Genomic DNA, 22,400 nt, shown 5'->3' with positions numbered 1-22,400 from the left:
AAGAGAAGAAAGAACACAGAGGGGGATCCTAGGAGGATCTGAACACCTGGTAGGGAACAATGAGGAGTTTGGTGACTGTGGAAAGATTGGCTTATGCCACACTGAACAAAAGTCATTCGAGGGCAGATGCTCTGCCCCTTTCATTCATCACCATCACCTTCATAAGCCCCAGAAAAGAGACGGATCCAGGGATTTGATGGAAGGAAGCTGAAATGACCATGATTACATGTCTGCACCCTGGAGAATAGGATCTTGAAACAAAAGGACAATAATTTATGTAAAAGAAGCTAGATTTTTTTTAAAAAAAATATTTTTTAGTTTTATTTATTATTATTATTTCTTAAATTCTTTTTGCGATAGAGCATATGCACTCACCAGAAAGTGAGAAAGTAAGCCACCAGGTCTGGGACTCAGACTGTTGTCAGTCATGTGGGAGTCCAGCACCTTAATTACCATGCCCCTGATAGCCCTGCAGTTAGTTTTTTTGCACACCTAAATTCATAAATTTAACTACAAACCCATCAGGTAATCATTTTGAATTATTTCCTCTTCTCTTCTACCTCTTTGAACAAGCGTTCTGTGTTTCTCTTCATCTTTGCTCTTCTCTAATTCTCTGCTTCTATCTTCTCCCCATTTTTTTCTTCATTCTCTCTCTAAAATTTTTCTCCAGACCTTTGCAAGCTAATCCACAGTGCCTAGAGAAAGAGAAATTAAAAATTAAAGTGAACACAATTAATGCTCAATCCGATCTCTATATCCAGCCCTACCTTCTCAGTCTTGTTTTCTGATAATTTTTCATTCTCCTGCTTTTCTACCCTGTCCTTTTTTCCTTTCTTTGATCTCTAGGACTCTTCTGTGATTTCACCAATTAAAACATTAACACTGAGAAAAACACCTTAAAAAGAAAAAAAAAGTAAACAGAAAAGAAAAAGAGGCCACAATTCTTTATCTGACTCTGAACATTGCTCCAAAATGGAAGATTCCATACCATCACTGTCCTGTTCACTTTAAATCATCTCTAGGTTAGTTATAATATGCAATACAATGAAAATACTATATAAATAGTGGCTATACTGTCTTTTATTTCTAATTTCCAATTGTTGCATTTATTTATTTATTTTTCTAAACTATTTTCAATCCTCTGTTGGTAGAATCTGCATTTGTACAACTCATTGATATGGAGGGGCAGTAGTACCTTTACCCTATCCGATTATATTATTAACTCTTTACAGTTAGGGACTTGTCTTCTTATTAACATTATTATAAACAACAAAACGGTATTATGTATATAGCAGGCTACTCCTTAAAATCCATTTCATAACATATTTATCAAAAGAATCAATGGAATCCACTCAGTATATGTTTACTTATTGAATAATGAAATATGGAAGAAACAAAGCAAGTGTGTATTGAATAAGTGAATCTCTGAAATCAAGCCTGCAGACTGCCCAGATGTTCTCACCCAAGGGGAAAGTTCCACAGTTTCAAGTCACAGTTGGATGATATTTACAAGGCTTAATACCATCTTTACTGAATTATCTCAAGTTTTTACTGATATCAGAAATAAATGTTTTTGTCATGCAGCCTAATTATAATTCTTGGCAGATAGGAGCATCTTATGTATAGCATACTATCTATAATATTTTTTTAATGTAACAACTCAAAGTTACTATCTAGAGAATATTCAATATTTTTGATGGCCCAAAAAAATCAAATACAATTCAGAAGGAAATCTGGGCCAGAGGGCTTTATTTCACAGCTCAATATGTGGGAATATATAAAGGTTAAATAATATTCCCCCAAGACACACAGCTAATTGGTACAAAGATCTGGTCTAGAATACAGATACCTTACGAACTTATATCATGTACTATATCTTGCATACTCTATCCTGCTGCCTCTATTAGTGAAAGAATAAAAGGATGATATACAAAATGATGATTTTCCTCCCAAAAAACTTTTAAATGCCATAAAAAGATGTACCATGATGTATATTATGCTGTGTATAGGAGAAGCTTAATTTCCAGCCCCATAACGAAGTTCCTGTGGTGACTTCTCTAGACTAAGGTAAGATTGAAATGGTGTAAATAAGTGACCCAGATCTAAGCAAGCACAGAACACCAAGTACACCTGCAACTAGCGCTGGGACTTGGCCACACTAATCCCCAATGTGATGGTATTTGGAGGCAAAGCCTTTGAGAGGTGATTAGGGTTAGACAAGGTCATGAGGGTGGGACCTTCATGAGGAGATTAATATCCTTATAAAAACAGGAAAAGACACAAAATTTCTTTCTTCTTTTCTCTCCAAGTAAATGTACCATGGAAAGGACACAATGAGATAACTATGTCTGTCAACCGGGAAGAAAACCCTCACCAAGGACTAAATCCACTGGCACCTTGATCTTCTACTTTTTCAGGCTCCATAATTGTGGAAAATAAATAGCTGTTTTTTAAGCCACTTGGTCTATGGTATTTTGTCATAGCAGCCTGAGAAGATCAAGACACTGTCCAGCTAATTCGTTTCTTCAGATCTCACACTTACCTCAGCTCTGTTATGGGGAAGGCTTGATTCTCCTACATCACATACATACCTATTAACAGTGACTTTTTGGTGACAATGACTTAATTTACTATCACATATAGGTGATACAGATAAAAGCTTAGCTAATTAACAAAAGATAAAGATTGATTATTCACAATCACAGCCCATTTTTGAGATTACTAGCTTACTCCTGTGATGATGACATTAATCATTCCTCATGACCTCATCACCTCTTAGTAAGTCCTACCTCCCAATACTGCTGCACTGAGGATTTCCAGCACATGAACCTTGAGAGAGACATTCAAACCACAGCAGTGATTATCAGAAGCCAGAGATGGAGAAAAGGGAGAGATGGCGATCGAAGTATAGAAATTTAGTTATAGGATGAATGAGTTTCTAGGTATCTAATTCATAACATGGTGACTCTGGTTGATGATAATGTATTGTACACTTGACATTTGCCAAGGGAGTAGATTCTAAGTGTTCTCACCACAAAATTCAAAGTAACTGTGAGGTGGTATATATGTTAATTAGCTTGTGGTGATTTTTTCACAATGTATATGTATTTCAAAACATCACATTATATACCTTAAATATATTCACTTTTTAATTTATGGATTATATCACTATAAAGTTGGAAGAAAAAACAAAGATTGGATTCTAGGGACAATTCTGCTGTTAGTTGCATGGATTTGAGATTATGCATGTTTTCTATAAATTTGTATCAAAAGGAGGTCAGACCAGAAAAATGTTTTTAATATAGTGTGTCCAGGAACACTGGGGTCTCTCAGAAGTGCTTCTTGACTTTATCAACTGAGTTAGCAGATTAGGCAACCATGCCTTCCAACCCAACTTCAATCGGAGTGACTTTAATATAATCTGCTATATAATTCTGCATAGTCCTTAACTGAGAAACCATTCTACTACAAAAACAGTAATAATAAAAACAAAATAATGTTTGAGATCTACTGGAGTAGCTAGTCTCTAGTCAGCTGCCAGCTCCTTCAATCTGAGATGTTTGGGGCAGACGGGCCCTCATGGTGCCTTTCAAATCACATCAGATAGTTCTGATCTATCCTGGGATCAGTCTTTTTTGGAGATAGACCTGCAGTATCGGAGGTGCCTACCACAGAGACTCTTAGATGAATCCCTCCTCCCCTATAAGATCCCACTAGGTCATAAGCAACCCTGGATTCTGGATTAAATCAGGAGGGCATAGATAAAATAAATTTCTTGCAAATTTCCCTATGGCTTAGATCCACTGTGAAAAAGCTCTGGGATCTTACAAGGGTCTGACCCAACAAGTTTAATTCCATTCAACAAATTAACAGATGGTCATCAAACATCATGTATAGGCTTTGTATTAGCGTTGTACTGCCAAGCTGGGGCTGAGATTTGTCATTTTGTTGTTGTTTGATTTCCATTGTTATTATTTTTTATACTTAGCCCAGAAACTGCAGCTCTTATAACTCCATAGAGTAAGAAAACTTAGAAACTTTTGTAATTTTTCCCTCTACTTATGGCCATTGAATTCTTTCAACCTCTGTTTAATACTGAATGTCCTTTACCGAACTAGATACAGAAATAAAGAGAAGAGAAGTTTAAAAGATATGGCCCCTGTCTTCAAGGATTTAGAATGGACCTGGGAGGGAAAAACCTTACACATACAATACCAGCAGGTAACAAAGGAAGAGTGCTAAATTAGCTACAACCACCTGCCAGAGGCATGGTACCAATGCTAAATTTTTCTGACAGTTTGGAGAGAGCAAGATCAGGGTAAGCTGTAGTTTTTTTTGTTTTTTTTTGGGTTTTTTTTGGGGGTGTGGTGGTGTTGACTTGTTAATATGAAGTGGTAGTGAGATTTGGACAAAAAGAAAGAATGACCCCTATGGGAAAAGGGGAGCAAGTGAAAGACAAGTACAAGGAGTACTGAGGAGACTAGCTGCTTTGAGTAAAAGCTTGCTCCATCAGAAAGCCTAGACACCCAGCCTCGGACACCACCCTGGTGGAGGCTGCATCAGGAGGTTTACCTGTTCTGGACCTCAACCCATCATTTTTTAATGGAATTAGTTCCTGGGCTACTGTTTATCCCAAAGATATATCTCCATTTCAATGTGTTTAATGCTCAAAACATGCTTAGTGCTCACTACCTGGGAGAGAGGCACACATTATTATTACCATAATCATCGTTTACCACCTGCTTGCCTCACTTGAACCCATTACTCATGCCATCCCTCTCCCAGGAGGGGCCCTTCCTCATCTCCCAGGGTTCACATACCTGCTCTTTGAGAGATGAATTTAGTAAATCTTCCATTTTAAAGTGACCACTTCCAAGTGCTTGGGGGAACTTAAAAATGCGAAGCAGTATTAGGTTTGTTTTTCCCAATAAATATGCTTGCTTTTCGAAGTCAGGAGCAGCTGAGGGTGGCTCAAGGCCCTCTTGGTCAGTAAAAGAAAACAGCCTAGTGGGTGACTTACGGAATGTAAGATTCAAACTATCTCCCAAAGTAGGGGTATTCCCACATGGGAACAGCCTTCCACATTTTTCTGTTCCTTCCATGATCTCTTTTTCCTGAAACTAACAGCAATAATCTGGGAATAAATACACATTTTCTCAGGGAGAAATACTGCCAAACAAGTTAATCTCATGCAGACATGATAATAGTTTTACTATCTTGTAATATGTCTTCTTAAAAGACAAGTTAGAAGGAAGGGGGAAAAAAAAAGAAGCCTACCAAAAAAACAACAAAAATTCACCAACCCATATGGTCAGTAATTGCTGTTTAATAGTCCTCCTATTATAGACCTAAGAGGCAGCAGTCTGAATTACCAGTAGAGTATTAATAAACAGGAATGAGTTAATAGTGCATAAAGACCTTCTAGTGGAACAGTGGGGGAGTTGAATATTCTTTTCTTCAGTCAGCTGTAAGTAATTACTGCATGGTGTGCTTCTGACTATTACCATAACAGAGCAATTGGACGTGAAGAATGGATAATAGTATGGACATGGAGGTATTTTTAGAATATCAGCAGTGAAGCAGGTAACTGGCCTCCTCCAGTAGAACCCTTTAAATAAGTTTAGAAAGACTTTTTTTTTTTTCTTATGACATTTAGCCATGGTAGAATTTTTTAAAGATCAATCTAATAAATTATTTAAAATAACTTTACAAAGAGAATGCCTGTGATATGTAAATAAGAAGGCAAGAAGGGAGGAAGGAAAAGTCTGAGAAGCCCAAGCGGACCCGAGGCATGGAGCCCACGTTACCGTAACTACATAATCACAGGTTCCCTCCTGCTCCTCGGAGACACAGCCTCCCTCTGCCTGGATGCCGAATCTGCTTGACTGGCTCCCGCAGGCTGCTCAGGTGAAAGTGAAAATATTCAAATCAGAGCTGTAACTATGATTGCTGGAGTTGTGGGTTTTCTAAAATTGAGTTAGCCATCCTCAGTGATTTAATGATGCATATCATTTATTTTAAAATATTATTACAGGGGCATTGACTGAGCTGCAGCTCCTTTTTCACAGGGACTGCCCATTATGCAATGCGGCCGGGTATGTCATGGACAGCGACAGGCTGAGGTATTGTTTAACGGCACAACATATGTTCTTAGATGAAAACAGCTTGAGACTTTGATTCAGAAAGCAGTAATTTTGCAAATGCACACAAATATCATTTAAGGAATATTTTGAAAATTTTTTTTTCAGAGTAGAGGTCCTTTTCTTGCCTCCTAGCTGCATGGGCTGATGCTGATTTTTCAATTTGCAGGTTTGTTAAGCATCATGGAATGTTTTGGTTCTCAATCAAGAATATTCTTCCCAAGTGGTTCCAAAGTCCTACGCTTGAAAATAAACGCGTGTCCTCTTTGTCTCCTAGCAGCATGTGTTCCGACGTACAATAACGGAACAGGACGGAGCAAGGCAATGCCTTTGATTGAACCGTCCTATAGGTTTTTAACCTGCCACTCTCACGGGCTGCAAGCTCTCTTAAGGCCAGGCGGCATGCTCTCTTCTTGGGGCGGCGCTGGCAGCTGGAGTCCAACAGGGGTGGTGAGGAGCCAGGACCCAAGTCCTCCTCCTGGCAGGATACCTGTCCTACGTTATGGCACAGAAGCTGAACAGAGGATGAGCTGTCCCAGTGCTAATGACCTCAGAGTCCTGCCTGAAAAGGAGAGGCACAGCCTTTGGGATAGGGAGTGATGTTTAATTGATCTCTGCTCACCACTTTGAAGTCCTCTGACAAACAAATGTATGTGAAATAAACACTGTCACGTTTATTTTTCCTGAGAAACCACATTATTGTGTCTGTGCTCTGCAAGCCAGCATACACTGATACATCTAGACACAGCTCTTTTCTTGCTATAGTGTAAATTTACAGCTGTGTATTTCACCTGGTTAGGGGGTGACTCTTCACAGAAGCCAAGGGCACACCTATAAACGTGTTACTGTGGCTAAGAGTGAGCGGCAGCTTCTCCATGTCACTGGGTTCGCTCTGTGTGTGTTTGTGTGTGTGTGTGTGTGTGTTTCAAAATAGAACAGTCCTCTTTTCTTTAAACACACAGAAAGATAAAAACAAAAGAAAATCTGGCTAATAAAATTTCAAATGTTCACATAGGACAAAGGTCATCTTTTTTTTTTTTTTTGAGAGATTTTCGCTATAGGGTGTGTGCACTCGCCAGACAGACAGAGAGAGACATAGAGACAGAAAGTGAGAAATCACCCCCCAGAGGGGATGGTCATGCCGCAATCCCTTCTCCTCCATTCTCCTCTCGGGATCTTGGGCACGCATGCACACGTGTCTGGTGTGAGTTTTAAGCCACTGGGTCTGGGACGCGAACCACAGTTGACTGCGTGGGAGTCCAGCGACATAGCCATTACGCTAACTGCTGGTTCCCTGATCAAAGGTCATCTTTAGAAAGTACCCAAGACTTCATGATCTAAACCATTTCAGAGTTTAACATCTTTGTGTTTCTTTTCTCCTCTTTTTTGGGGGGGGAGAGGAGAGATTTTTCCTATAGGGCACATGAGCACTCCAGAGACAGAAAGCAAGAAATCACCACCATCCCCGGGTGGGGTGGCGGGTGGATAGCCAGGCCACAAATCCTTTTCCTCCATTCTCCTTTCACAACTTTGGGCATGTGTGCACATGCTCCTGGCATGAGTTTCAAGCCTCCAGGTCTGGGACTTGAACCTCAGCTGGCCATGTGGGAGTCCAGCAATGTAGCCATTATGCCATCTGCTGGCCCCATATTTGCACTTTTTTTTTTTTTCCTTATTGGGCACCTACGCTCGCCAGAAAGACAAAGAGAGACAAAGACATAGAAAGCAAGAAATCACCCCCAGAGGGGATGGCCTCACCACAATCCCCTCTCTTCCATTCTCCTCTCGGGATCTTGGCCATTCTCCTCTCGAGATCTTGGGCACGCACGTACACATGCCCGGCATGAGTTTAAGCCACCAGGTCCAGGACTCGAACTGCAGTTGACTACATGGGAGTCCAGCAACATAGCCATTACACTAACTGCTGGTCCCCCATATTTGCATTTCTGATTCAATGAAATTTTGAGACACTTAGAACTGACTTTGCACATGACCACCATGTGGTGATGAGTGTGTCCCATTTAAATGCATCCTGCATCTCCTATTAATCATGGAGTTTCCAAGGGCATGGGCTGTTCTGAGTTTTACATGCAGGGCTGTCTCCCTGCCCAAAAGACTGGACAGGACTTCCCTGAGACTAGATATCACCAAGAATCAGAGCGTTACTATTTTTATCTAGAAAATCCTCTGAGGAGTAAATAATAACAGAATTCTCCCAAGAGTGAGACTAGAAGGAAGAAAGAGCTCCAACGGTAATATTTCCATTTATCTCTGAGAAGCCTAGGGGAAAAGAACTATCTGGAATTGTTAAGAAGTTACATAGTTTCAGAGGCTGCCATTTTGTCTTCAGTATTTCTGCTGCTAACTCTCCAGTCAAGAACAAAGATAGGAGATCTAACATTGAGCAAAGTGAGCCAGACTTTATAAGCTACACACTGTATATTCCCACTCATTTTGTACCAAATATCTGCACTCTATGGCAGAAACTGAAAGACATGTTACTAGAGAGGATAAGTGTAGATGCAAAAGACTGTAAGGAGAGGAGTGGGTGACAGTGGGTGTGAGGTGCAAAGGGAAGAATCATTTAACAGACAAAAATAATGTAAAGTTCTCTGTTTTAAAATATCTACTGTACATATCATGATGGGGACTTTATGTAAAATGTGAAATGAATCTGAAACTAAAAATAAAAAAAAAAATTCTTAATGTTTTCAGGTATTCTTGTTGAAACAATTTAGCAGCAAACACTCCAACAAAAACCAGTGAAAAGGTAAATTAGGGCCAGCTGATGGCCTGGTGGTTATGGGAACCAGATATCACATGGTTGACCATGCAGTTCAAATTCCAGTCTGGGTGGTTTAAAAAACAGGCAAAGCACTTGTGTGCATGTGCCCAGGGTCCCAACAGGGTGGGTATGTGAAGGAGCAGGGATTACAGCATGACTTGGCTCCCTTCTTGCTCTAACACACATGCCATGTGCCATGCAACTACGAGCAGAAAATAATTCCTATTTCACTGATGTGTGAGGGTTAGCTATATGACTTGCACTGGCTAATTAAATGTTGGCAGATGTGACAAGAATAGAGACTTTAAAAACGCTCTATGTCTTGCTTAATGCCCAGTACTCCTGACATTCTGTATTAGAAAAATATGTCCTAGGTAGTCACTTTTCAAAGAAGAATAAAGGGATGCTTAGAACAAAACTGAACCTCAGGAACAGCATAGAACAAAGTTCCCTATGACCTAAAGTAGTGTTATTTCAGTCAATCCATGGGACTATGAGCAAGGAAATAAATTCTTGTTTTAGCCACTGAGTTTGGGTGTGAGGTGTGTCATCCATCATTATTGTGACAATTGCTGGTTAATATAATAGGTTATTGGAAAAGCCATGACACATTTTTGCATAGAAAAAAACTGTTATGACTTTTCTGACAACCTAGAAACTACACCAGAGATGGGCTTCTATTGTCAAATACCTTAAAACACGTATTCTTGTTTTGGGATCACACAGTAAGTAGAGAAGAAATCGTAAGACAGTGTCCATATTCTAACATGGTATGGTAGATATGTGGGGGCAGACATGTCTTTTCAACTCACAGATGTCCAGATCAAGAGGAGTTCCATCTGGATCTGACATGGGTCATGAAATCCTGGACTTTAACGCTGATACCATAACTGGGCAAGAATTTATGAGTTTCTTGGTATGGCAGTGAGTATATCCCATATTCAGCAGGGACATGAACAATTATGACCAAGAGGTCCCAAGATAGATTGAAATAATTAGTTTCAATCTGTGTTCCTTCCCTATTATAAAATTACACGTTCATACCTCTTTCCATGCAATTCGCAGTTTTTCCTACTATGAGTGGAAAATATTCCTTGGGCCCATTCATGTCAGATTCGGCAGGTGAATTATTTTGGTTAGTGAAATGTTAGTAAAGGTGGCAGAAGTAGAGATTCCGACTTGCCGGTATATCTGGTTTGCTCTCTTGCTTTCCTACGGTTCCCCATGAAAAGACTATACCTCAATACCTGTTGGCCCAGAAAACCTGAAAAGACAAGGGGAGCAGATCTGGTCTCACCTGACAATCTAGAGCCAAGATAAGCTGAACCTGCTAGGATTAGTCACCTTCCAGGTGACTCACAAGATTGATGATAAGACAAATAAATGTGTGGAGTTGCACTTTAGACATCTTCAGAATTGTCTGTTTCACAGCATTACTGCAGGGTAAAAGCTGACTGATAACAGTTTGTCTACTGTTTACCCCTCACGGGAACATAAGCACTAAGTACTATGAAAATAGAAATTTGTTTTAAATTGGTCATCGATGTATTCCAGGGGACAGAAACATTGTAGGCACATAGTCATTGCACAGTAAATAATTCTAGCTGAATAAGTGTAAATTCTAATATGTAGTAGGAAACTACAAATTTAACATTTACTACCTATGGGAAGTCTACTGGGGTACTGAAAACTTCATGTTAAACTCACAATGAGTAAAGAAGAATGAGGTATCTATAGGAAAACACACCATTTGGATTTCCTCATAGATGGCATTAAAAATCTCCTTGAGAGATCAGCAGTTGGCGTAATGACTGTGTCGCTGGACTCCCATGTAGTCGACTGCAGTTCGAGTCTCAGGCCCGGTGGCTTAAACTCATGCCAGGCATGTGTGTCTGCGTGCCCAAGATCCTGAGAGGAGAATGAAGGAGAAGGTATTGTGGCATGGCCTATCCCCTGGGGGGTGATTTCTCATTTTCTGTCTCTTTGTCTGTCTCTGTCTTTCTGGCAAGAGCACAAGAAACCCCTTAAACAAAAAACCCCTCAAAAAAAAAAAAAAAAAAAGAAAAGAAAAGAAAACGAAAAAAAAAATCTCCTTGAGTGGTGGTGTGCATCTGGTATAGGAATCTAAAGTAACTGGCATAGTTAATTCAGTTGAGAAAGGGGCATTGTTACGAGAGACGAGAGAGTGTCACAGTCGTTTTGTATCTGCAGCTACAAAATAAAGTGGGCACTAAATACCTATATGGTTAACTGATTTGCAAAGCTTGTAAAAGCTTTCTACTGTACCCTATTTGGCCTTTATTATGAATGACATTAAAATAACATCAGCAAGTAGTGGAAGCCTGGGCCTAATCTTTCACTTCGTTGAATACTGACTGGAGAGGAGCTTGGTCAGGGTCAGCCTTGGAAAACACTGGGAACTGTTCTCTTTCCACAGATGAAATAGTGGAAACTCTACAGATATTTCTAAGGAATTCATTCTTAAAGTGAATCCATCACTGTCTTTACTATTCTTCCTTAGTAATTCTTTTATTTTTTTAGAGAGAGATTTCTGCTATAGGGCATATGCGCTCACCAGAGAGACAGAAAGTGAGAAATCACACCTCCACCCCCTCAGGAGGAATGGCCACACTGCATTCTCCTCCATTCTCCTCTTGGAATTTTGGGCATGCACATGTGCCTGGCATGAGTTTAAGCCACTGGGTCTGGGACTTGAACTGCGTTCGACTATGTGGGAGTCCAGCAACATAATCCTTACACCATCTGCTGATGCCTTTCCTTAGCAATTCTTCCCTTTATTTCACATATCCCATCTTGATGTAAGGCAATGATTTCACTAAATAGTTTAGTATCCATCTACTGTTATTCAGCCCTTATGATATACTACATGTCATGCCAAATCTCAGGAATATAATGTTTTAAGAAGACATAGTTCTTTTGCCAAGGTGTCTGTTAAAGAAGACAGACAAATAATCTGATTGTGATACTTCAAGGTAAGTGTTCCAATTGAACAATAAGTATATCATGAGCACACAAAAGTAAGGCATCCAAAGGATTGTGAGGGACCAACAGAAATGGAGTTTGAAGTAGAAATAAGAGATAATGGAGGAGGATAGCAAGGTGAGAGGAATCACTTTGAATGTGTTTTTTATTTTTGCTTATAGGAAGGGTGGTCCCAGTATTAAAAAACAGAACAAACAAACAAACTAACAAAACAGTGTACTCGTGAAAACAAATTACATGGCTGACCAGATACACTCTGCAGCACTACAGAGAAGTAAGAGGAGTTTGTAGGGAACCCCAAAGACTCTTTCTGGAGTATAGTACACATAACTCACAGTAGTTTCAGCAAAAGTAATGAAATGACAGAGAATCACAAAACAGAACTTGCTCTGGAAAAGAGAGAAAAGCAAAGCATACTGACAGAAGCAGCTTGTTCACTTGTTGAAAGTAAGTGTCCACTTTTTTTTTTTTTTTTGTATTACTTAAAGGTACTTGGTGTCAGTAAAAAGATATTAAAAAGCAAGTGAAGAAAATATGGAATGTATTGGGTCATCAGAAAAGTCATGATGCATTTTAAATACATCATGACTTTTCTGATAACCCAGTAAAAACAAGACCAAGTCGTATAATAAAGAAGAAAATAGAATTTGGCCTGATACAGCAAGAGTGTGAAGAGACAAAGGGTCATCAGAGGAGTCTAGAAATTTGGATATATAGAACTTATAAAATTATTTTTAAAATTCTTGTAGGTTGATTGATTAGAAAAGATAAAGTGCCCTGGGTTAAACTCAGGGTTCAAAAGTTTATGTGGTCAGTTGAAAAAAGTCTTCTGACTTAGTGGATGGCATTTTTGAAGACAGTTGGAAAATACTGGGTTAATTAAATGTGTGAAGTAAATGCAAATCCCAAAAAAGTGTTTATTTTATGTTTGGTTTCTATTTTTTAATCTTCCATGTATGTTAAAACCAAATCGTGCCAATAACATATGAAGTTAGTGTTTTAATGATATTTATCTCTTCTCTCTGTATGATTACACTCTAATTGCTACTCCTGCTGTCCTGGAGGGATAGGCAGATGCAGTTTTCTAATAGTAAATCTTACTCTAATGTTTCCTGAAAGAAATTTATTTTTCAATATGGGTACATGCTTTTTTGAAGAGGACAATTTTAGTAGGAAAGCATGTAATTATTCAGAAATATTCTTTTCAAGGGCTGTAGGACAGGGACTCCACCACATTTCTTTATTAACTGAGATATAAATCATAAAAACACATAGATAATTTCCTTCCAAACACAAATTCTGATTAAAAAAATTATATAACATTGTATGATTCTCTGACAGAAACCAAAGGCAAATCAAATAAATAACATTTCATAATTGCTACTTTCTATTGTTTTCCTTTATATCATTTTATCTTTTTTAATTACCAGAGGGCACATTTTATCAAATAATACAAAAAAGAAATCAAAATGTAACACAAAATAAGTGGGGAGTAGAATCTCTTGAAAATAATTTACCTTGAAAATAATAAGTTGGTTTAAAATCACTTGTACAGGGGACTTCAAAAAATTTGTAGAAAAATGGAATTAAAGTACAAGTTTATTTTAGTGCAAAAGTGTTGAAACCTATGCATTTTTTTAAATACACATTTTCTGCAAACATTTGGAAGATCCCTCATACTGACATAGTTGTATTCAATATTCATAACAAATCTGGTAGGGTAGGGAAGAAAAGGTAGCCTACCAAAGCAGGCAAGAGCCTTTCAATCATAAATGGCTGGATTAAAATCCCACTCAGCTGTAAGACCTAGGGCACATTAGTTAACATTTCTGAGGCTCAATTTCCATAATGTGTGAAAGAAGTATGATAAAATCTACCTCAGTAGTTTGTTGTGGTTATCAAATAAGGCAGGAAAAGGCTTTGGTACACAGGACTATACAAGTAAGTCTTTAAATAGCAAGTAGAATTAGTATTGCTATTAGTAGGTGTTAACTATCTTTTTCCACTCCGCACATGAGAAGCCTGAGTTAGAGAGAGGTTAACAGATATACCTGTCCAGAGTATGCCTAATCATACTGCCTACCACATCAAGGAAACTCTCTTTGAGCTTTTAACAATCAGACACAATTACTCCATGTTTCGCACTTCTCATTTGGGTAGAAGTTGATATGACTAATTAGATGCATAATAGGGGATGGCCACATAAAACAAACCTAGTGATACAACCTGGCTAGGAAAAAGAAGCTACAGAATTTTTATTCTGTAAACTGATCTCACTTCCCAGCAGCATGGGCAAGATTCAGAAATTTCTTTATGCCCCTCAAAGTGAGAACTCATGAGGGGTTGAGTTGAATGTAGTGGGCAGAGTGTGGGGCCCCTTGTGATTAAGGGCAAAGTGTTTCCTCAGCAGACACTGAGGAGGACTTTCCAGGACAGGGCATGGTTACACAATAGGGCACACAGAACACATAAGCAAACATTGAGATGACCCCGAGGAACTTGGGGATTGTTTGGGTAAACTAAACAAAGGAGATGGCAGTCACCAAAACCATTGTTGGTGTCTTCATGGCAAAAAGCAGCTAGGTAAAGGAGAGGTCTTGCTACAGAGATCCCCCACCCCTACTAGCTCATCCCAAGTCAGAGACAGGACACAGATCCAAGCATCCCTTTTGACTTGTTCCTTAGAGGCAGAGCAAGCTCCTCAGAAGGGATGTAGCTCAGGTTGGACAGGATGTGTCCCACAGACGCACCCCAAGGTGAAATCCTCAATTGGCAAATCATGTGTCCTAGTGCAGGCCATGTCAATCTGGAGGAAGGAAGCTTTTGTGGCTTTAGTCATCATAGGCAGGTGACCTTTTTACATATTTTCCTAAAGTTCATGTTAGCACTAGCCCTTTTTCTCAAGCTCCTAGACATCACCTTGAGGATCAGAATAGTAGGACCAGGGAAGCAATCTGAAAGACTGAGCATTTTTCTTAAAGAAAGATCCTCTACAAAGCCATCATAACTTTGGATAGACTGGATATTAAGGACTTACAAACCAAAAAAGACTGCAATTTACTAAAGGATAATAGGTTGTTTTCACCATTCAGTGAAGTGGCAATACATGGGCCAGATCAGAGTTTTAAAATAAATTATAGGGCAGCATTTACTTTTTGTTCATCTGAGTGTAGCATGAAAAAATTTACAATACCATTGTGTGCATGTAATGTTAAGACTTGAGGACTGTACTCTAAGCAAAATCATGCTTTTTTTTCTGCATAGAGAGATTATGGGTATTTATATTTTTGACTTTTGACTTTTCACATCCTTCAAAATTTTTGTAATGAGCATGTATTATCATTTTAAAATAAAAAATACATTGTGTTATTGTTAAATAATGTTTATATCTTCTAGTTGTTTTTGTTTAAACCTCAATTATTTTTAAAAAAATCTGAAGTATATTTTCAGTCCTTTTCTAGTTTTATTCTAACTTTCTAAATTTTCCTATTTTAATCCCTTTTTTTCAAAGATCACATTGTATTTCCTTTTTCTCTCAAAGTTTCAAAATGGCCTTTGGCCAAAAGCAATAAAATTTTGCATTGACCTGACGTAAAGAATGAAGTATATGTATGAAACACTTTGAAAACTTTAAAGGACTTTAAAAATGCATGGTGGTATTGGTGGTGGGAAGAGAAAGGGGTGGGGAAGAAGGGGAGAGCAATAAGAGGAGCAACTATGTTGCATTTTCTAATATAAATTTCAAAGGTTCTTCCTGAATGAATTTGCAAACAGAAACAAATGAAGACATTATGTGACATTCCTAAAAGCTCACAATTTTATACATTTAATCCCATGCCTTAGGAAATATGGTACAGCTCTTCAAATTGACATTTCTTTTCTGTCATGTATTGCTGCTAAGAATAATGGACCTCCTTCTATGGAGCCAAAATTATCTCACAGCTCTCGTCTTCTTGATGTGAATCCTAAGGACACCACTTGTACTTATATTGTTAAAAGTTGTCAAAAAATGGGTCCTTATTAGCAAAATTCCTTTAAAACTGTAAACTGTCTCTAGAGTTTGAGATGTTTGTTCATCTGTTTGTGGGAGAGGATCCAGAGATTCATTAACAAGGAGAAATCTTAGACTATTTTCCAGTTCTGGATCTCCTTAAAAGTTCCTTTCCCTAGCAGGTTAAAAGAGATATATGAGGGCCAGCAGATGACCTAGTGATTATGTTGCTGGATTCCCACATGGCCAACCATAATTCAAGTCCTGGATCCAGTAGCCTGAAACTCAATTTGGGCACCCATGTGTGTGTGTGTCCAAGAATATCCTGAGATGAGAATGGAAGAGAAGGGTTCACGGCATGGCACGGCCATCCCTGAGGGCAGGGTCGGGGGAGGGGGTGATTTCTCACTTTCCTTCTCACTATCTTGTCTCTCTCTCTCTTTCCAGCAAGCACACAGGCCCTGAGGCAAAAACCTTTCCAAAAAGAGAGAGAGAGAGAGAGAGACATTATGTGTTTATGTGTTGGTAGAGTCCACTTTCAGATTTCAGTCTCCCTAGTATTTGCCTAGGTTGGAAAGCATATGTGCCCAGCCACAGTGGTCCAGATGTGTGGTGCATTTAGATATTGGATGGACCTGAGCATGCCAGGCATGCTGACATAATGATCCTGGCTGGTGGGAAGACTAGAGCTCCGGAGGATTGCAGTGTGGTGAGGGCACCTCTCTCATTTTTTTTTTTCCTCTCATGAAAGAAACAAAACAAAACAAAACATATCCTCTGGAGTCAGACAGCCTAAATTCCCATCTCAGCTTTAGTGCTTGGTAGTTCTATGACCCTGGAAAATTTTCTTTACCTTTCTTGCCTTAAATTCCTAGTGGTAAAATGAGGACTGTAATAGGACTACTTGTTTAGGGTTCTTGAGAGAATGAAGTGCATTACTATATGTGAAGTGTATATGCTGGCACCTGGCCCTTAAGTGCTCCATAAATGTTAATTACGATTAATAAGGAGGAAATCCTCAAGTGTACGGAGAGCATCACAAACCTCTGAGGTTCACACCTTGTCCTCCCAAGGAAGCTAACAGTGGGAACGTAGACTCAAGAGTTCTTGAGAAAAAAGTACTGCTCATAGCTCTTCTCAGTTAGAGCATGTGTGGTGGTGACTTATTTGTGCATGACCAAGCCTTTTGGATTCACACTGGCACAAAATGGTTGTGTTTGCATGGTGTTATCCACATTTTCTGGCTCAGTCAGCTCTGGGATGACTACATAAGCCTGGAAGGATTCTGAAACATTCCCCATCTCCAGCAAGATTCAATATACCTGTCTGATATCTCTTATCTCATATCAAACAAGCAAAAGGAATTTCTTAACAGGAAAACCAATGCTGAATTCATGGGTTTACTATTTTTTTTGACCAACCTTTTTGAGGAATGATGGCTCTCAAGCAGTAACGTGATTGCCAATGCACCCTACAGAAAAGCTAAAAAATGTGATGCATGGAGGTATGCTTTCACCTGTAGAGTTCTGTTCTTTCCTTACTTTTTTGACCAAAGATGTAATTGATACTAGAGAAAAGAGAGCAGAAGAATCCCTAGATACATGCTATCATTTCTCAAAAACAGAGCCATTATTTCTAAGGTGCCTTTGCCCTATCCTGGAAGGGCATCTTTTACATGGTTCCTGCCTTGTATGTAGTTTAGCTGGATCCTTAACCCTCTTAGGTAAATTAATATTCAGTGAAAAAATTTAATAAACAGATTTTTCTGAATGATATTAAAAATTAATCAGCTGGCTTAACACCACACTTCACATCTCTGCTCCTAACATTAGTCCATCTACCTTAAAAACACACATATTGGAAAAACACTGGAGTTAGCCTGAAGCCACCTATCTTCCATTTTAATTCATTCATCAAACAAGTAGTCCCAGGTATTATTCTTAACTGTCTATATTCTATTCTCTCCACCTCTTCTGTTTCCCTTCTCATCTTCCACAATGTCAACTTATTAAATATATAAGACCCATAGAAAATAAAAACATTTCAGATTTGTTTTGGAGGGGAGGGGTTGGCCTGGATTTTCAGAGTACAGCTCAGTCTTCTACTACACACATTTCCTCCTACTCCAGGGATTACGTTTCATCTTCCATCCATCTAGTTAAGGAGAACAGAGGCTAATTTAGGAGCCTCTTTATGCCTGTACATATTCAGCCAGAGGGGTCACCGTTGATTGATGCAAGACACTCTGTCCTCCAAGAGCTTGCCAAGTCCCTGCTGGTCCAGAGAGTAGCAACCAACAGTAACTCACCCTTTAGTGCCTGTGTATTTCTGTGCCTCCAGCTAGAAACAGTCAATAAACACCAGAGGCAACTTATGTTGCCTTAGATCACTAATAAACGCCTCACACCACCACCTCAGAGCCCTTTTACAAAAACTATTCCTCTACAGATAGATGCCAAGCCCTAGCAGCCAATTACTACAGAGGTGCCTCAAAGGCTTCAAGAAAGAGGCCGAGAGAGAGAAAGGGCTCTCTCCAAAGGCAAGAGCTATAAATGCTTCCTCCTAATAAAAACTATTCCCTTTTGTTGAGTGCTTCCTCTGAGCTAGACACTGGGATGAGGTTTAACCTGCATTATTCCCGTCATTCGCCACAGCTCCAGGATTCCTTTAGCTCTAGCCCATTTTACAGATGAGGACCCACAGGTTCATAGATTCATGGAGCTTAAGTAACTCCTACTTTATGCTACTCTTTCACACCCCACTGCCTCTCACAAACACAGTAGCTTGTGAATGTGTGTTGCAAAAGCAGTTGGAAACTGTCCCTGGATGCCAGGCAGTTCAACTGATTTCTGGACTCAGAACACTGCTTTTCCTTCTCTTACACTGGAAAGAGCCTTAATGTTTCTGTTATGCCCATTATAATCTGCCCATCATCTGGATGTCAACACGTCCAGGGTCTTCCACTCTTTTAAGGGTGGGTGTCACATATCCTGGCAAATTTCTTTTGGTATCACAAAGTGTTGTATGTTCACTCTGTATGTGGCACTGTAATAGGTTCTGGTTACTTAAAAAATAGATGACATGATCACAGTCTTCCACAATTATTTTTAATCATGGAACATTGCAGAGTTAGCTAGAATCTGGGTCAAGCACTAAGGATATGAGAGAAAAAAACATGCCTGAGCCATGGATATTATCATTCCTCTTCATTCCTCCTCTGCTCTACCTCTATTTCCTGAGGAATCTCATTGTCTCTCTGCATACAGATGCAGAGGCAGACATCTGTGGTGGGATGAAGCACCTGCAATAACAAAAAGCCATTTGGCTACCAATTACCGAAAACCTAATGTGTTCATATCCTGAAAAAATGTCATAGAGCTGGACACCGGTTATGGTCTGTTAGGTTAGAGCTCTCCGTATTCTACTTCATGATGCTTCTCTTTTGTAGGAACTGAACCACATACTACTATGAACTTTTCACTTTTTCTCAACCCTCCCCAAAACTCACAACACATGAACATTAAATTTCCAAGATAATTTGGTATCTGTAATATCTGCAGCATGAAGGATGCTGGGTCACTGTCTTATCATACTTTTTTTTTTTTTTGGAGAGGGGGGGTTTTGCTACAGGGTATGTGCACTCACCAGAAAGAGAGAGAAAGTCAGAGAGACGGAAAGCAAGAAATCACCCCCCTCCCCAGAAGGGGATTGCCATGCCGCAATCCCTTCTCCTCCATTTTCCTCTTGGGATCTTGGGCACACACACATACGCCCGGCGTGAGTTTAAACCACTGGGTCTGGGACTTGAACCACAGTCCACTATATGGGAGTCCAGTGACATATCGATTATGCCAATTGCTGGTCCTGCCTTATCATACTTCTAACTGAGCTGTCCTGCAACATTTCTGTGAAACAAAGGAGCAGATTTGAGCTTTTTGCCTTCTGCAAGGCATTAGAAGAACCTCTAGCTGTGGTAGGCCTAGGCTTGAATTTGGAATAAAAATCACCACCTTTTCCTATTATGGAGAAAAATGGCTCAATTCCTTGAAAATAATAACAATAATAATGATAGTCATAATAATATCTTCTATCTTGACAGTGCCTTCCCATTTCTTAAGATTTTTCACTTCTGGTTTCATTGACTCTATACCCCAAAATTCACTTTAGTCTAAACATCATCATGGTCCTCTCAGTAATACCTTTCTACATTTCATTTTACATTTGATCACCACAATCAAAAAGGAAAATATTGTTATGAGTGATCTCCTCAAGTTATAAAGCAAGAATGTAAATCCAGGTGACTCTTTGCCAAGTCTGGGGTTTATTCCTCCCTAGTACTCCTTACTTGGTAAGTGGGGAAGCTGAGGCCCTTCACTGGAAAACCAGAGAAGCAATAGACTGCATGTGTCCAGTAAGCCACATGACCTTCCTAATGGAAAGAAGTCACAGTGTTAGGTGTGTAGCCTCAGTTAGAGAAAACTTGCCCAAGCCTTTGTGGGGACTGCAAACTCAGTGTGCTCCCAAAAGCGAGGCTCCTAGAGAAAGGGCTTCTGTTGACCCTCTCTTTGAATATTTTGCTATGCTTGTTTTTGTTGGGCTAGAGAACCAGCAGCCAGGGATGGCGGGATGACGTTGAGCCAAGGGGCGGTCTGCACACACCCTGGGGATAGGGGTATTTCACCAAGTTAGCTGCTGCCTGAAAGGATAGCTGCCACACAGTCTTGCTTGCTCCGTATTTTGTCATTCCTGAGATAATAAATAAAGGCCCATTCTGTTGTGTCCAAAAGACCCTTTTCAGGAGATGTGCTCTTGCTGGAAGTCTCTTGAGTCCCCTTTCCTGATTACAGTCAGATGCTGGGCATTTCAAATTAAATTAGAACAAATAACAAAAATGAAAGGAGAGTGGGAAGGAGGAGGAACAAACCACCAAAAATGTTATTTATTTAAAGTGCCCAATGAGAAAAATGGAGCCTGAAAACCTCAAACGATGCAAGCAGAGATCGAGGTTTGTCACCTAGTCTTAAGCTAAAGAGAACCACAAGTGAGAATTTATAGAGATGACAGCTTCAGGTCAGTTCTGCACGGAATATGCTGCTGCAGATAGGGCCAGTTATACATGAAAATGTATTCAATCTAGGGACCAGCAGATGGCATAATTGTTATGCGGCTGGACTCCCACATTGCTGAATGCAGTTTGAGTCCCGGACTCGGCGGCTTAAAACTCATTCTGGGTGTATGTGTGTGCATGCCCAAAATATCAAGAAGAGAATGGAGTAAAGGGGACTGCAGCATGGCCATCCTCCTTGAGGGGTGAGTCTTGCTTTCTGTGCATGTGTCCAATAGCAAAAATCGCTCTCACTCTAAAAAAGGAAAAGAAACTGTGCTGGATCCACATCTGAATTTCTTTGGCTCTTGGCATGTGGTCCCATCTCTGGTTAAATGATGGTATTTGCAGGATGAGATAGAAGTGCTGAGTATACTGGCCCATTGCACCGTTTGTCCTCTACCAAACCCTGTCAGTGATGAAGTGTTATTTTACCTCAAACACTTTCAGAGATGTGCCCATTGGAGTGTGTGGATGGATGTGTGCATGGCAGATGAATTTTTTAATACCTTGTCTTACAAAATATGCTCCCAGGTCAGTAAAACAGTTTAAAATTCAATAGAGGTATCATGGACCAAGATTAGAATGTGTCCACTTTCAAGAGTGATTTTAAACAGAATTCTTACAGTTTCATTGAAAACAACTTGCAATCAGCCAGTCTAGAAATCCCTCCAAATCACTTCAGCCTCCTGGGTACCCCTTGATCTTGCTTTTGCCTTCATCACATCTGCCTGACACTTCGTTCTCACTAATTTCAGGTACACTAAATATTGCTGGATCCTAGAATAACATTAAGATATTTGATAAGACAATCTAACTTCACCATCCAGATGCTGAAAAGACATTTACATTTAATATGCTTTTTCAATCCTATTTGCTAAAGTAATATATTGTACAGTAAAATATATTGTCTTATTATAGTACTCTCATCATGAAGAAACAAGAAACACAAAGAAACATAATTCATATTATATTATCTGTCATCAAAGAATGGTTCTCCAACAAACCCTGACTCAATTTGGATAAAATGAGCTAACTGATGCTATAGCGTTAACATCTCTTGTGCCAAAAACTACTTGTATCACCCATCAAAGGCCATTATTAACTACGCAAAAGGATTCAAGAGAACTTAAGATATTATCATCTTATAAGAGACATTATTCCACATAGCATTAAAAATATAACTTGGTTGGGACCAGCAGGTGGCGTGGTGGTTAAGGTGCTGGACACTCCCACATGGCCGACGAGGGTTCAAGTCCTGGAAAGTCCTGGATCTGGTGGCTTGCTTTTTGCTTTCTCACTTCCTTTCTCTCTCACTCTCACCCTCTGTCTCTCTCTGGTCAAATTAAGAAATAAATGAATGAATAAATAAAATAA

The 22,400-nt window shown here is 39.5% G+C and overlaps 1 long non-coding RNA gene across 1 annotated transcript in view; it reads right to left on the bottom strand.

Annotated features, from left to right (window-relative positions):
- LOC102475161 (uncharacterized) overlaps positions 1-22,400 on the bottom strand; it is a 75,889-nt gene that overhangs the window by 28,120 nt on the left and 25,369 nt on the right. The window contains exon 2 of the long non-coding RNA XR_336092.1: positions 561-695. This is a non-coding gene — a long non-coding RNA (uncharacterized LOC102475161). The remainder of the gene's footprint in view (positions 1-560; positions 696-22,400) is intronic.

Source organism: Tupaia chinensis, unplaced genomic scaffold, assembly GCF_000334495.1.
Source record: "Tupaia chinensis unplaced genomic scaffold, TupChi_1.0 Scaffold000622_1, whole genome shotgun sequence".
NCBI lineage: Eukaryota > Metazoa > Chordata > Mammalia > Scandentia > Tupaiidae > Tupaia > Tupaia belangeri.
The sequence above is the reverse complement of the archived record's forward strand: the minus strand, read 5'-3'. Positions and strand labels throughout refer to the sequence as shown.